General features: G+C 43.9%; 1 pseudogene; it reads left to right on the top strand.

The window, feature by feature from the left end:
* The first annotated feature begins 10,656 nt into the window (after positions 1-10,656).
* On the top strand, positions 10,657-14,642 carry LOC134353311 (interferon-inducible GTPase 5-like; annotated as a pseudogene).
* The last annotated feature ends 514 nt before the right edge of the window (positions 14,643-15,156 follow it).

Here is a 15,156-nt window from a genome sequence, read left to right as displayed (position 1 = left end):
AAATCATCAGCATACAACAAGACTTTATGAATCGTGTCTCTCCTTAAAATACCGGTGGTATCATTAGATTCTCCAAAAGCAAAAGCTAAAGGTTCGAAGGCCGGATCAAAAAGCAAAGGGCTCAACAGACAACCTTGTCTAGTGCTACGTTGAAGCTTAAATGGTTTGGAGTTATGAAAATTAGTGATAACCCTAGCAGAAGGGGATAAATAAAGTAATTTAATCCATTGAATGAAAATAAAGAGTTTTTAAATAGCATCAGTGTGTGCGTGTTTGTGTTCAAAAGCAGTGATTTTTGTCACGGATAATTGATGAGAAATAAGCAGTAAGACAATTCTGAACTGCTTTGATGACTGTGGTTCCAAGCATTCAGGCTAGGAGATGGCAGGAGTGTAACCAAAACCATTTCACCCCTTTAACAAGTTAGGCACTATGAAGAATTTGAAAATATCAACCATTATCTTGAATGTTACAATGAAAATGAAGGCTCGAAAGATGCAATCGTTAAGAGCATTACATGAATGCAGTCCATTATCTGTACTGGATGTCTGTAATGATTTTGTTCTTTGTGTACACTTTTAAGAATTCCCCTGTTGATAACTATTTGGAAGTCATACACAGTTTTATAGTACTGTAGTACTTTTGGTGGTGTTCAAATTTGTTGTTTTTCATTTAAGTACATAATTTGTTACTCAGTTTCTCTTTTTTATTCCGTTTTAACTATTTACATGAAACTTCGGCTAATTGGGTCAAAATGCAGTAGTCCTGATGTGTCCCAATTAACCAGAGTCCATTGTATTTCCTAAATACCCTAGGGAACTGTTATAGTATGTACCCTACCAGGCTTGCTCTGGGGTTTAGATACTCCGATTCTCCAGAGTATCGATAAGTGGCATGGTCCCTTTAAAGATTCTGTCCCGCTCAGAAAATTGGTGGCCATGTTATGATGCCAAGATTTGGATATTTAAAGGGCACCTGAATTCAGATTCGGAGCTCAGTGATCAGCTCAACTTTGGTTCAGATTCCAATTGTGTTTAGGATTTCTGTTCTTTTGTGTTCTCATCTAGTCTCATCAGATTCTCATGTGGCATCAAGACAAGAACCCTGTTCTTGTCTCAGTCTTGAAATTATGTCTCAATTCCAGTCTTGTATACTCCAGCACTTGGGTCCTTACCATCCTTGCCTAGGCCTCCCATCACAGATACAGACCCAATTACCTCATGCCAATAGATTGACTTGGTCGTGCTCCACACAGGCGCAACTTGTTTTATTAGGATGAAATTACCGGAGAGACAGAGTCACTGGTAGATACAAAGCAGCTTCTTTATTTGACACAAGGTACAGCAGGTATCTACGTACCGAGGTGCTTTCCGCAGAAAGGTCTTTCACATATTGGGTCATTCTATCCCTGTAAGCCCCAGGCTCCCCACAACCCGTAATTACCCCATAGGGGAGTCGCATTGCTTGCCCCATCAATAATTCGTAGGGGCTGAGACCCAAAGTGCGGTTTGGGGTTGCACGCAATCTCATCAAGATTCCTGGTGATACATCCACCCATGTCTTTCCTGTCTCAGCTATAGCTTTGGCTAACGCATTCTTGATTGTCCGGTTCATCCTTTCTACCATCCCTGAACTCTGGGGGTGGTAGGGTACACGGAACCGTTGTCGAATCCCTAGCAGTTGGCACATTTCCTTCATCACTTTCCCCATGAAATGTGCTCCCTGATCTGAATCCACCTGAACTGGGGTTCCTCACCTTAGGAGGATTTCCTGAGCTAGGATCCATGCAGCAGTGCAGGCGGTGCAGTCCCTTGTTGGGAAAGCCTCCACCCACCGGGTGAAGTGGTCCAAAGCGAGATTCCATTTTTAAGGTTAAATGCAAATCATCATACCCACTGACTTCAGTTTACCTGGACTCTTGGTCAAATTCTGTGTTGGTGCCGAATGCAGTCATTCTCACAATGGCTCTGGAAATCACCTTTGACTTTGATTTTGGACCTGAATTGTTCAGACAAACTTCAATAGACTCACTGGGATGCAGGTGATTGGAAATATAAAGGCAGAATTTGACAGAATGTGGCATCAAGGGGAAAATATCTTAGAGAATATTGGTGTGGTTGTTGGAGGTCAGCCCAGGATATCACTGTGGAAATTGTTCAGTGTAGCGTCCTTGTGCAAACCATTTTCAACTGCTTCTGTAATACCTTCCTTCCACTGAGGTGAGATGTTTGCTGATGATTATACGGAGTTCATTTTGTTTCAGATATTATCAGCAAACATTGTTCTCATCAACTGCCTGCAGCAAGGCCAAAGCAATGTTTAATCAAAGGAAAAAAGTGTCCAGTAATATCAGTACAACTGAAATGGCAGGGAATGACTGTCACCATCCAGGGAAGGCTCAAACATCAATCTTTCTCACACAGTGTCATCGCCATTGTGAACTCTCCTCTTAGTGTGTACCAGTGATTCTATGAATATATTAGTATTTTGGCTAAAAGAGCAGGTGAAAAGCATTGGGTAATTCCTGACATCCAAAGACTTTCAATCACTACATGTTTCTGTGAAGGGCAAAGGGTGAACAAGCTCAGTGTTGATGGTAATCTGGAGGTTGAATCATGACTATTATGCAAGCTGACTGTTTTCACCATACTTCAATCCATTGTTATATCCCTCTGCTGCTGTGATGTGACCTGAACTCATTTTATTCTGAATGATCAGTCCACGCCTCTTCATTCCTCATCCAGTTACAGAATCCCTGTTTATTATTGTCACTTGAGAAAATGCTCTGTCATCACTACATGGTGTCCAAATTCTCAGTCCCATTCTGACATGTTCACATTTCCCACAGCAGGTGTCAGTTTCATCAGCCTTATTTCTTTCAAAGGTACATTCAATGTCAGAGAACTGTGTACAATATACATTCTGAAATTCTTTTATCTTGGCAACCATCCACAAAAACAGAGGAGTGCCCCAAAGAGTGAATAACAGTTAAATGTTGGAACCCCAAAACAACCCCCAGCTCCTCCGTCCCACGTGTAAGCAGCAAAGCAATGATCCCACCCCCCACCAGCAAAAAAAAAGCATCTGCACCCCTCCAACCACTCAAGCATGCAGCAAAGCATCAATAAAGACACAGAATTGCAGCGGCCCAAACACAACACATTCACACCGTAATCCAACATACCACAGACTCTCTCTCTCCCTAATAAGGGAAAAATAGGTGTGTCTGTTTCACAGCGAAAGGGGACACAGAACAAACAACTCACTGATTTACGATGTTAAAAGTCTGTTGCATTGGTTTTTCCCAGCTCTGTGCCCAAAGACCTTGGGTCTCTGTGCACACAGCCCAAGATCTTCCATCTCCCACGACACACCGATTTCCTGCAGAGGCACCGACTGCGAGTCCACACGCCACCAGAGCCACGAAATTCAGAAACTCCAAGGGCAAGCTAATCTTCTGGGCTGCATCCTTGGTATATCGAATAACAACATGCAGCAAAGCATCAATAAAGACACAGGCTTACAGCACCCCAAACGCTAATCATTCACCGGGTAATTTGACATACCACAGGCTCTCTCTTTCCCTGTGTTAAACAACAGAGTGTGATAAATAACTTTATAAACTGACAAAGATTCCCAAAATCAGGGAAGCTCTGAAAGACTGTGAAAGCATCATCTCACATATGGTGTGCTTGGAATCTCTTGGTAGTGGGAATATGTTTATAATTTAATCACACTGTACTCGCAAATTTTGAAGTGCATTTATTTTCATAGTGCTGGTCTCTGTCATTGCCAACAATGACGTAAAACCTGTGCAGGAGGAGTTTTAAGGTGGAAAATCCATTACACGAGGGCAGATCCATTCTCTCAGCCTCAAAGGTCTTGGTCTAGTAGTACAAAAAATTGTCACAACGTTCTCGCTGCAGTGGATAGAGATGATGCCTTCTGTGCCCTGTCCTGTCCTTCGCTCTCCACGAAACATTGCAGCACCACCTTCTTCACTGTTGGATCTTGTAGTTGACCTCATCCGCCCAGACTGCTGGATCTGGCTTCACATGCTGGGGTGAGCATATTCCTATCTCACCGGGGTCGGAAGTTCCTGGCTACCCTCACCTGGTTTAACCTGCCTGTGGAAGCGGTGTACCGGGGTGTGGCCACTGTTGTATGTGAACAGTTACTTGGAGCCACAGGTGAGGGCTGGGTGGCAGGTGGGGACCAATGGTGGATGAGCTGCCCTGGGCAGAGCACGACAAGCCCACCACCAGAGGTACTACCCCTCCCTGGACACCTGATACACCCCAAAGTATGTATGTAGTGTCCAACCCTGACATTTGTCTTCCCCACGTACAGTCACAAAACAAAGGACTATGAAACCAACCCATTCAAACCAAAGACATCAAAAATTGAGCTTCCTGCCACACCATGTTCAAAAACAAATCATGCAAATGATAACAGAAAAACGAACAAAAACACAGAATATTAAAAAAACAAAATGAAAAGACATATTTCAGGAGAGTTCAGCTCAGTGTTCATTATCTGCCGGTCGACCTGATTTGATTGTAGTTGCAATGTCACAGATGCATCTTCACCCCACAGAGGCACCACGTTCCTGTGAATCTTGGAGCTTGATTGAAAAACAACATCTATTCAAAGCAATTATCACTGACAACTGTGTGGCATTTTGGAGATGATGGTGGATTTGCAGATTCCATGTTGTCGAGTGCACTACGGACAACGTTCTTTCTTATTTCCATTCACCTTCAGCTCCGAGCATCCAGTGTTCCACCACATCCTTTCCTGAAACCTTGAGGAGGAAACACAACTCACCTCATATTCTCCTCTGTCCGCTTGACTAAAGTAATGAGAGAAATAACAGTTGTGTATTTTCTGTTCAGCTACAAGAAAAAAATGGGCAAACACTGATTTCTTCCAGCTTTGTAATGATGCAGCACTGGTTGGGCTGCATCTGGAGGATTCCATTCATTTGTAGTTGCCCTATTATGGGAAGGATATGGAGGCTTTGGAGAAGGTGAGGAACAGGTTTACCAGGATGTTTCCTAGATTAGATGACATATGCTGTGAGGAAAGTTTGGACAAACCAGAGTTGTTTTCTCTGGAGTGTTGAGGGATGGGGGTGGTGGAAGGGATAGTGTTGGGGGGTTGCAGGGATATGGGAAACATGTCAGAAGTATAGAAAATAATGAGAGACCTGGAAGGAAATATTTTCCCGAAATATTAAACACTACAAGGCAAAGATGAGGTGAGAGTGCATGTTTAAAGGAAATGTTTTTACTCAGAGACTGGTAGTGCCTGGAGCTTTCTGCCACAGATGGTAGTGGAAGCAGACACAACAGGAGCATTTGTGATGACAAACCAAGTTATCAGACGATTGATGCTAATGAGAGAGATAAGGGAGACAAATGGAGAAACATTCAAAATGTTAATGAGAGAGGAGAGAGAGGTAACGGAAAAGAAACACAATTCAGAATATTGACAGAACGGTTGCTTTGAACCTGAACTGTTTGAAGTCTGATGGACAGGCGATATCCCAGCAGGGGGACACGCCACGAGATCATGAGATAACGATACCCCTGGAAAGAGCGGTGTACCTCCAGAAGTGGTGGGAGTTTGGAAGTCCGGTTCGCGGGAACCGACCATAGGCTCACAGGGTATAAAGGTACGATCGGCAGGAACCTGGTGTGTGTGTCCGCCCCTGCCTGGGTGCCGGGTTCACCGCGGAAGAACGGTCATGTCCAGAACGGAGGGGTCACAGTTGGTGACCACAGCGGGATAGAAGACATAAAAGGGTCCGCCTGAAAGCGGATAGAAGACATAAAAGGGTCTACTCGAAAGCGGATAGAAGACATAAAAGGGTCTGCCCGAAAGCCAACTGCGAACAACATCAAAGGTCTGCCTGAATCAAATTTGCATCTCTCTCTCTCTGTCTCTCCAATGGCACAGCAGCGATTACTGCGAACTGCACTAAGCTGAACTGAACTCTGCGTCACTTGAGACTGATCATTTTACCCCTAGACTGTGATAGAGCTTGGTTGATTCCTATTACCCCAGTTCTGTGTACATGTGTGTTTTATCATTGCTAGCCTGTTGCATTTATATCCTTACGATTAGAGTACTGTGTTACTTATTTCTTTAATAAAACTTTATTAGCTTCTAGTAATCCAGACTCCAACTAGTGGTCCATTTCTGCTGGCTTGGCAACCCAGTAACGGGGTACGTAACATAAGTGGGGGCTTATCCAGGATTTTGAACGCCAAATTTGGGACTGGGTAAATTGATTGGGTTAAAATTCTCGAAAGAAGGAAAGGGCAAACAGCAGAAATGGAGATTGAGGAATTTCTAAAGGTACCAACCTCGGAGGCATTAGAGGATGCCAGGAAATCAGAATTGGCGACTGTTGCCAAACGGTTGAATCTTTTTAAGGGGAAGCCGACAATGAGGAGAGTGGAGATGAACAGAGCTATCATTGAGCATTATGTATGTAAAGGTGTGTTTCCCCAAGGGGAGCTGGAGGTGGTGTCTATGGACAAACCTGGTGGGGAAGCAGTACAGCTGCAGATGGGAAAATTGGGACTCAAGCACGAGTTCTGGGTAAAACAGCTGGAACGAGAAGAGAGGGACAGGCAGTTAGAATGAGAAGAGAGGGACAGGCAGTTAGAAGAAGAGAGAATAAAGCAGCTGGACCGAGAAGAGAGGGACAGGCAGTTAGAACAAGAAGAGAGAGAGAAACAGAGGGAAAGGGAATTTGAGCTGGAGAAGTTAAGGATGACGCTAGTGCAGGGGCCCATGCCGAACCAAGGTGGAGGGTTCAGGGTGACCCAGGAGGTTAGGCTGGTTCCCCCATTTGAGGGGGCCGATGTTGATCGGTACTTTCTACATTTTGAAAAAGTCGCTGCAAGTCAGGACTGGCCAAGGGATAAGTGGGCTGTTTTGCTTCAGAGCATGCTTAAAGGAAAAGCTCAGCAAGCTTACTCGGCATTGTCCGCAGAAGATGCCCAGAGGTATGATGTGGTGAAAGAGGCGATACTCAGAATTTATGGGTTGGTCCAGGAGGCATACCAGCAGAGGTTCCAGAATGTGAGGAAGCAGTTTGGCCGCACGCATTTAGAGTTTGCCCGTGAGATGCAGATGTGTTGTGAGCGTTGGTGCGCCTCGAAAGGGGTCAATGGGGATTATGACAGACTGCTACAGCTAATACTGATTGAGCATTTTAAAAGTTATGTCCCTGAAGGTATGAGGCCCAATCTAGATGAGAAAGAGGCAGAAACCTTAGCTGCAACTGCTAAGTTAGCGGATGAGTACGCGTTGACACACAAAGCAAAGATTACCCCAAGTAAAAGCTACCACAAGGGTAGTCGAGAGGGCGAAGAGAGTCCACGGGAAAAGCCGGAAAGTAAGCCGGGCACTAGTGAGAAGGATAAGGAAGACAGGAAGCAGTTTGGTAGGAAGTCTCCTGGGGTCGTATGCTATAATTGTGGGAAAGCCGGTCACTTTGCGCCCAGGTGCTTTGCCCCAAAGAAGGAGACGGGGAAAGGAAAAACGACGACTCTGACTGGCTGTATTGAGCTGGCAAACAAACCGCTAGGGGAGAAGAGGTCTGATAAACTTCAGGAAGGGCGCGAGAAGTTTATTTCGGCCGGATTGGTGTCGGTGAAGGAAGGGTTAAACCCGGTTGCAGTACGGATCTGGAGAGGCACTGGGGCATGTCAGTCATTGATCTTAAAGAGTGTGTTAGACTTTAGTTCAGAGACCGAGACTGGGGAGGTCAGTGTGATAAAAGGCATTGGGAAAGGGACTGAAGCAGTACCTTTGCACCAGATACATCTAAAAAGCGACTTGGTCTCCGGATCGGTCACGATCGGGGTGAGGCCCGAATTACCGATGGAAGACGTGGAGGTCTTACTCGGTAATGACCTTCCAGGTGGAAATATGTACTCAGCAGTAAAACTGTCAAGCCTGCCCATAGACTCACAGGTTTATCCTGTCTGCGCAGTGACTCGGCGCATGTCCAGAAAGGCTGCCGAAGTGAATGTAGATTTAGTTGAGATGTTTTTACCAGCCTTGTACCAGGAGGGGTTAGAAAGTGAAAAGGAGCACAGTAGAGCGGAAGGAAGTGAGGGAGTTGAGGTAGACTTATCATTAGCAAGGAAGGAATTTATACGGGCACAAGAATGAGATGAGAAGCCAATGGTTTTGAATTAAAAAAGGAGTCAGTGGGCTATTATGTGAAGGAGGGAGTACTGATGAGTAAGTGGAGACCAAGTACCGTGCCTGCGGATGAAGAATGGGGGGTGGTGTCGAAAATTTATGGGGATGAGATTTTTAACCTGGCCCACAAGATACCCCTCGGTGGACATTTTGGGGTAAGGAAAACAGTGGACAGAATTATGAAAGAGTTTTACTGGCCGCACAGGAGGAAGGATGCTATTGACTATTGTAGATGTGAGCTAACACAGTTACAGGCTATTGATATGTTAACAGCTTGCCACGATAAGCGAGCAGACCTAGTCGGTGTTATCACGAAAATTAATGAGGCTAGGGTGCCACCTGATAAGGGGAAAACCCACTTTGAAAAGATAAGTATGGTGCCGACCAGATGGGAGAACTCTATTGTTTTGGCCAGCTTTGCTGATAAGGTCTTTCCCTTAACTCCTGAACAGAGCGAGCCACTGAGAAAGCTAATTAACCGGCACGCAGACATATGTCTGGATGTCCCGAGGCGATACAAAGAGCCGGTACATGGTGTTGTTGTCACATCAGGTCAGCCTAGTAAGCAAAACCACTATAGGATGATTAATTCAGTGATAAAAGGGCTAAAGAACGCAGAAGCGTATATTGATGATTTAGTGGTCTGGAGTGACACGTGGGAGGGGCACATTGTGGTGGTAGAGGAGCTGTTTAAACGGCTGTTTGAAGCCAACCTGACAGTGAACCTCGCAAAAAGTGAATTCGGCCACGCGAAGGTCACTTATATGGGATTTGTGGTAGGACAGGGGCAGCTGGCTCTGATGCAGGCTAAGGTGCGGGCTATCTCTGAAGTCCCCACCCTGACAGACAAGAGAGCCATGAGAAGGTTCTTGGGGATGGTGGGGTACTATCAGAAGCTTTGCAAAAACTTTGCGGATATTACCCTCCCTCTTACTAAGCTCTTGCAAAAGAATGCGAAGTTTGTGTGGGACAACCTTTGTTATATTTGTCCGGCACGGAAACCACTGAGAATTTACACTGATCACAACCCATTAGTATTTTCAGCCACTATGAAGGATAAAAACAAAAGGTTGCTAAGTTGGAGCCTGATCTTAGAAGAACTTGATATTAAAATATATAAAAGGAGTGGAAAATGTGATTGCTGACTGTCTGTCAAGGTGCTGACAACTTAAAATTCTCTGTATTAGCCAAATAGCTGATGACCCTGTATATTAGTGTGTATCTAATAATGTATTCATGCTCATAATTTTTACCCCAGTAAAAATCCTTTGAAGGGTAGGGGTGTGACGACAAACCAAGTTACCAGACGATTGATGCTGATGAGAGAGATAAGGGAGACAAATGGAGAAACATTCAAAATGTTAATGAGAGAGGAGAGAGATAACGGAAAAGAAACACAAATCAGAATATTGACTGACCGGTTGCTTTGAACCTGAACTGTTTGAAAGTTTGATGGACAGGCGATACCCCAGCAGCAGGATAAAAAGAACAGGTTCGCTAAGGCACAGGACACACCACGAGATCCCGAGATAACGAGACCCCTGGAAAGAGCGGTATGCCCCCACAAGTGGTGGGTACTTGGAGGTCCAGTTCGCGGGAACCGATCATAGGCTCACAGGGTGTAAAGGTACGATCGACGGGAACCTGGTGTGTGTGTCCGCCCTTGCCTGGGTGCCGGGTTCACCGCGGAAGAACAGTCGTGTCCGGAATGGAGGGGTCACAGTCAGTGACCACAGCGGGATAGAAGACATAAAAGGGTCCGCCCAGAAGCGGATAGAAGACATAAAATGGTCCGCCCGAAAGCCAATTGCGAAGAACATCAAAGGTCTGTCTGAATCAAATTTGCATCTATCTCTCTCTCTCTCCAACAGCACAACAGCGATTACTGCGTACTGCACTAAGCTGAACTGAACTCTGCGTCACTTAAGACTGATCATTTTACCCCTAAACTGCGATAGAGCTTGGATGATTCCTATTACCCTAGTTCTGTGTACGTGTGTTTTATCATTGCTAGCCTGTTGCATTTATATCCTTACGATTAGAGTACTGTGTTACTTATTTCTTTAATAAAACTTTATTAGTTTCTAGTAATCCAGACTCCAACTAGTGGTCCATTTCTGCTGGCTTGGCAACCCAGTTACGGGGTAGGTAACACATTTAAGAGACATTTAGACAGACACGTGAACATGCAGGGAATGCAGAGATATGTATCTTGTGCAGGTCGATGGGATGAGTTTATTTTGTCATCATGGTCAGCAGGAACAATATGAGCCAAGGACCCTGTTTCTATGCTGTACCGTTCTATTCACTGGTTTCTTGCATTATTCTCCAGTGATTAAAGGTGATTTGCTGAGCATCATTAAATAATCTTGAAAGACAAATAACCACCAGTCCCTCCTTTTACTTCCTTCAAGGAGATAACCCACACAAAGACAAAGAGGAGACCCAAGCCCCCAATCACTCTCCCTGTTTGGTTCTGGAATTACTGGATTGTCACACATGCCAGTCTGCAAGAAACAGGCATCAGAAATGGAAGGAGCAAGCTCCAGGTTGGTCAGAACATGCCACACTGTGTGTCTCTTCAATGAACCCTACCTCAGCAACTCCTGCCAGTGCACTGCACACTGAGTGCTCAGCATTCTCATTGGTGCATGGGATCTGCTTTGCTGAACAGCTGCCATCCTGATAAATCTGATCCCATTGTGGGGTTGGATCTGGAATTCCTGAGTGTAGACCCCGTGACCATGTTGAGCAATGATATCAGTGTATGATGGAGGGGATGCTGTAGGTGGTGGAGTTCCCTTGCATCAAATTCCTTGTCATAGAACACAGAATATTAAAGCATAGGAACAGCCCCTTCAGCTCATGATGTTATGCTGCACCATTTAAGCTCACGATGCCTCACTAAACCAATTACTCTGCCTGCACATGGTCCATATCTCTCCATTCCCTGCAATTACACATACTTTATCAAAGAACCTCTTAAACTCCTTAATCATATCTATTGCCACCAACACCCCTTTCACCTTAACAGTCTTCAACAGATCCAACATCAGCTTTTTCTTTATTTTCAAATGCCCCAGCATACTAACATGCTGCACACTGCTCACAAGACTTTCCCCTTGTTGGATCAATACACAAAACCCTCCTAGGAACTCAGTGGGTCTGACACAGATGCTGCATGATCTGCTGAATTTGCCTAGTATTTTGTCTGGTACTCATTAGGACTTCTCCACATCCTCCACCTCCAAGTGTATGTTTAATCCTCTATTGTTGAGTGGTCCTACCCTATCCCTGGTTATTCTCTGACATTTGATGTATGTATAGAATGCCCTGGGATTCCCTTTAATATAACATGCCAAGGATTTTTCATTGGCCCTCCTGGCTCACCTCATTCCCTTTTTGAGTTCTTCTCTGGCTTCTTTACATCCCTCAATGAGTCTGTTCAATTATTTTAATTTCCTAAACTGTACATACAGTTCCTTTCCTCTCTTGACTGAATTAATAATCTCTTTCCAATGCTCCCCTAATTTGCCACACTTGTCTTTCAATCTGTCTAGAACATATCAGTTCCATATTCTGTGGTTGGCCTTTAAATACCCTACAAAGAACTGATTTGCCCAACCACAACTATTCCTGATTAACTCTACCTGATTGCTGCTTAAAACTCTGTGAATTTAATGCATTCCTGTAATATCTATACTTACTCAAAGCTATCAGAATTTAAGGTATTGTGATCACTGTTTCCTCTTACTTCTTGCCACTTAATGGTCAGTCAGCTGACCAGTCACATTTCCCAATAACAGGTCTGGAGTGGCTTTTGTTCTAGTTGGAATATCCACATATCGTTTTAAGAAACTGTCTTTGATAAACCTGACAAATTCTGCTGTCTAAATCTCTTGCACAATAAAGGCCCCAGTCCAATTTGGTGAAATTAAAGGAACCCTGTTGTTTTTGACAATCTTCCCAATCTGCCTGCACATTTGTTCCTCAATATCTTGTTTGCTTCTGGGGTCATTATAACGTAATCCAATCAGAGTAATTGCACCTTGAGTTTTACCCTTGTGGGCTCAGTGGATAAGCTGCCCATTATCCACTCCCTCTGAGAGGAGCTGTGATATTGTCCCTGATCAGTAGCGCCCTGTTTTATTAGTGGAGATCAGGGGGTTGTGAGTTGTTGTCAGAGTAGCCAAAAAGAAACAGTGTAGGGAATGTGTATGTGGCACAAAGTGACAAGTCTGTGTGGTATTGGTGTCAAGAGTAGGTGGTTAGACTCTCCTTGTTTGGAGATGGTCACAGCCTGGTACATTTGTTACAAACATGTTACTTGTTTTTGTTTATACCAAACATGAAAGTTTTACAGCTTTTTCATCTTTTCAAACAACTTGTACTTTTTTATTTTTCTTTATGACACTCAGACTCATCTCTGTTGCCACCCTCCACTTCCCCCCCACTGAGCATTCCCACCTTTCCCATGCACCTGCTTATTTCCATTTAACAAATTCTCTCTCAAGTACACATGAAGTTTCCAACTTTCCCACCCCCATCTGCATGACAAGCAGTTTACAGGGGCACATTAACCTAACAACTAACACAGTTTGGCAGGATCACCCGTGGGAAATTGACTCGGTCACAGGAGAACATGCAGACTCCACACAGACAGCACCAGAGACCAGGAGTGAAGCCAGGTCACTGGTGGTGTCAGTCCGCTGCACTACTTGCAGTACAGTGTCACTGCACCCCCCTGGGTCACTTTGTTACAGCAGGAATGAGTTTGTTTAGTTTTCATGATGAAGTGAATTGAATCTTGTATAATTATCAGCAAACCTCTGTCATCTGACCTTGTAGAGAAAGGGAGGACATTTATGATGGAGTTGATATTGGTTGAACTGGCAGCTGTCACATAAGGACTTCTGCATTGATATTGTGAGGTTGTATGGATAGATTTCCAATACTCATAGTTCTAGAGAGCCAATTTACAGCCTGACTATGGTGTTATCCACATGAAATTTACAAGCAATCTTTGTAGTCCTGTAGGTTTGCCTGTATGTTGCAATTATCACACACATCGGAACGAACTGCTGATTTTTGATTTAATTGGTCACTACAAGCTCTCCCCAATGAGATGGATGACAAGAGAATGGGGATCTGAAGAAATGGAAGTTTTTAATAATTAGAAATGATAATGATCACGTTTCCTTTCAGACAACAGGTGGCTGAGGCTGAGAATGCCACATTCTTCACGAAGGAAGAGCTCAGCAAACTGAAGGCTGACTTTGAAACAGGTGGGGTGGAAAAGGTTACATCTCTGATAGAGCAGAAGGTATCAGAACTGGACAAGACAGAGCTTAACATCACAGTGACAGGAGAAGCAGGTACAGTAAAATCCACCTTCATCAATGCCAGGAGAGGACTTCAGAGCACTGATCCGGGAGCAGCTGAAGTTGGGGTCCTGGAAACTACAATGGAACCAGCTAGCTTTCCACATCCCAATTTCTCCAACGTCTGCTACTGGGACCTGCCAGGGATCGGGACTGCAAAATTTTGGGACTGATAAATATCTCAAGCAAATGAAATTTGAAAAATATAATTTCTCCATCATAATATTGTCTTGTCATTTCAAAGAAAATGATGTAAAACTTGCAAAAGAGATTAAACGGTTCGGGAAAAATTTCTACTTTGTCCGCAGCAAGATTGATGCTGATCTTCATTCAATAAGAAAATGGGGGAAGGAAATTAATGAGGAAAAAGGACTGGAACTTATTCGAAGTTACTGTTTAAAGAATTTGAGAGAAGCAGGGATTCCAACCCCGTCTGTGTTCCTAATATCCAGTTTTGAGCCGGCTCAATACGATTTCAATCGGTTAAATAAAGCACTTGAAGATGATCTGCCAATTATAATGAAAAGTATCTTTGTCCTGGCCTATCCAAATCTAAGCGTAGAGATTATTCAAACAAAAAAGGAAATGCTGCAGAAACGTATCTGGATGTTGGCAACGCTTTCGGGAGCTGTGGGAGCAGTTCCCATTCCTGGTCTCTCTGCTGCTTGTGATATAAGCATATTGATTGGGGCAATGATCTATTTCTGTAAATGTCTGTGTCTGAATGATGCCTCGCTTCAAAGACTGGCCAACATCACAAATAAACCTGTGGAAGAGCTTAAGGCCGTAGTTAAAGCTCCCCTGCTGAGAGAAATTAATGTAGATACATTTATAATGTTAGGTTGGAGTACCACAATTTCTGCCATTTCATTTTTGGAAGTTGGTCTTTACTCCTTCCCTGTCCTTGGTTCCATTTTTGGAGCAGGATCATCATTTCTCATGACCTACAAAATGCTGACTGATGCACTGAAGAACCTTACAGAGAGTACAGAGAGTGCAGAGAGGGTAATGAAGTTTGCATTTGGCAATGATTAACTGGTCAGCACCAACATCAATACAGTGAGCTAATGGTTTGCTGTGGATAAAATATTTAAGAGGCTTGTCTCTAAACCCTACTGTAATTCCACATGAAACTTTGTTGCTCGCCTTTCTGAAATATTGCTTATCCATTCCTGAGGAACACTTGTGCCTGACTGAGGGAGTGAAACTCCACTGAAGACATGAAACAGGTGGACATAAATGACATGTGATCCTAATTTAAAGAGGAGTCGAGAAGTTATCTCTAAGTGTCTGAATGATGCTCACCCGTCAATCAATAGCCCAGTGTCAGACTGTTTGGACATTATAAGGTCACAGTGTATACAATATTACTGTGTACAAACTAGTGGCTGTGTTTGCCCTTCTATATCTGTAAAGATCTGATTGTGACATCATTGAAAAGGTAGTGGAAAGGCATTTCAGGAAATCATTAAAGAATGACTCCTAACTGAAGCACAACTCACGTTTAAAAGAGCTGTTGAAATCAGTATATCAAAATGAAACAGCATAC

Source organism: Mobula hypostoma, chromosome 10, assembly GCF_963921235.1.
Source record: "Mobula hypostoma chromosome 10, sMobHyp1.1, whole genome shotgun sequence".
Taxonomy (NCBI): domain Eukaryota; kingdom Metazoa; phylum Chordata; class Chondrichthyes; order Myliobatiformes; family Myliobatidae; genus Mobula; species Mobula hypostoma.
Note: the sequence above shows the minus strand (reverse complement) of the source record. Positions and strands in the feature narration are given on the sequence as shown.